Source organism: Octodon degus, unplaced genomic scaffold, assembly GCF_000260255.1.
Source record: "Octodon degus isolate 3935 unplaced genomic scaffold, OctDeg1.0 scaffold00093, whole genome shotgun sequence".
Taxonomy (NCBI): domain Eukaryota; kingdom Metazoa; phylum Chordata; class Mammalia; order Rodentia; family Octodontidae; genus Octodon; species Octodon degus.
Window position 1 is genome coordinate 2,854,686 of NW_004524669.1, and position 1,844 is coordinate 2,856,529.

Genomic DNA, 1,844 nt, shown 5'->3' on the forward strand with positions numbered 1-1,844 from the left:
AAAAAAAAAAAAAAAAAAAAAAAAAAAACCTATATAGGAAGACTATAACGCAAAAGAAAAAAGAATATCATGAAATAAATTATTTTTTATTGTTTCTCTTACCCAAGTTTATTTGGCTTTTTTAGACTTAAGACTTTTTTGTTTTGTTTTTAAGGTATTTTATTTTCAAACTTTTTCTGTTATTCTTAAAACCTTTCTATGATTTCATTAACTTATGGTACTAAGTTACAAGAGGGCTGGAAATTTTCAGTAGCAAAGGAAAACCAGAGCAGAGTATTCTTGAGCTTGAGGCCAGCCTGTGCTACATAGTGAAATCCTATCTTTAAAAACAAAAAAAGAGTTTTTTCGCAACGGGTTTGCCACGAGAGCACAGGCGTAGTGAAAGCCACCACTAAATCGAAGCCAACATGGGAAAGGAAAAGACTCACATTAATATCGTTGTCATCGGACACGTGGACTCCGGCAAGTCCACCACCACTGGCCATCTGATCTACAGATGTGGTGGCATCGACAAAAGAACCATTAAAAAATTTGAGAAGGAGGCTGCTGAGATGGAAAAGTACACTTGGGTGTTGGACAAGCTGAAAGCCGAGCGTGAGCATGGTATTTTGACTTCTCCCTGTGGAAATTTGAGACCACCAAGTATTATGTGACCATCACCGATGCCCCTGGACATAGAGACTTCATCAAAAACATGATTACAGGCAGATCTCAGGCTGACTGTGCTGTCCTGATTGTTGCTGCTGGCGTTGGTGAATTCGAAGCTGGTATCTCCAAGAACAGGCAGACCCGTGAGCATGCCCTTCTGGCTTACACACTGGGTGTGAAACAACTAATTGTTGGAGGTAACAAAATGGATTCCACGGAGCCACCCTACAGCCAGAAGAGATGAGAGGAAAATGTTAAGGAAGTCAGCACCTACATTAAGAAAATCGGCTACAACCCTGACACCAAAGCTTTTGTGCCAATTTCTGGTTGGAATGGTGACAACATGCTGGAGCCAAGTGCTAACCTGCCTGGTTCAAAGGATGGAAGATCACTCGCAAGGATGGCAATGCCAGCGGAACCACACTGCTTGAAGCTTTGGATTGCATCCTCCCACTCACTTGCCCCACTGACAAGCCTTTGAGGCTGCCCCTCCAGGATGTCTACAAAATCGGTGGTATTAGCACTGTCCCTGTGGGCTGAGTAGAGACTGATGTTCTCAAACCTGGCATAGTGGTCACCTTTCCTCCAGTCAATGTCACAACTGAAGTCAAGTCTGTTGAAATGCACCATGAAGCTTTGAGTGAAGCTCTTCCTGGGGACAATGTGGGCTTCAACATCAAGAACGTGTCCGTCAAAGATGTCTGGTGTGGCAGTGTGGCTTGTGACAGCAAAAACGACCCACCAATGGAAGCAGCTGGTTTCACTGCTCAGGTGATTATCCTGAACCATCCCGGCCAGATCAGTTCTGGCTATGCCCCTGTCCTGGATTGTCACACAGCTCACATTGCTTGCAAGTTTGCTGAGCTGAAAGAAAAGATTGATCACTGGTCTGATAAGAAGTCAGAAGATGGCCCAAGTTTTTGAAATCTGGTGATGCTGCCATTGTTGACATGGTTCCAGGCAAGCCCATGTGTGTGGAGAGCTTCTCTGATTACCCACCTCTGGGTCGTTTCGCTGTTTGCTATATGAGACAGACAGTTGCTGTGGGTGTCATCAAAGCTGTGGACAAAAAGGCTGCTAGAGCCGACAAGGTCACCAAGTCTGCCCAGAAAGCTCAGAAGGCTAAATGAATATTATCCCTGACACCTGCTACCCCAGTCTTAATCAGTGGGGGAAGACCGATCTCCGAACTGTTT

The 1,844-nt window shown here is 44.6% G+C and overlaps 1 protein-coding gene and 1 long non-coding RNA gene across 5 annotated transcripts in view; one reads left to right on the forward strand and one right to left on the reverse strand.

Moving 5' to 3' along the window:
* Positions 1–1,844, forward strand: part of Dip2b (disco interacting protein 2 homolog B) — a 255,045-nt gene that overhangs the window by 201,633 nt on the left and 51,568 nt on the right. The gene's annotated exons all lie outside the window — the stretch shown is intronic.
* The window catches only part of LOC111818493, an 11,430-nt gene continuing 9,932 nt past the window's right edge, over positions 347–1,844 (reverse strand). Inside the window, exon 3 of the long non-coding RNA XR_002822469.1 lies at positions 347–457. This is a non-coding gene — a long non-coding RNA (uncharacterized LOC111818493). The remainder of the gene's footprint in view (positions 458–1,844) is intronic.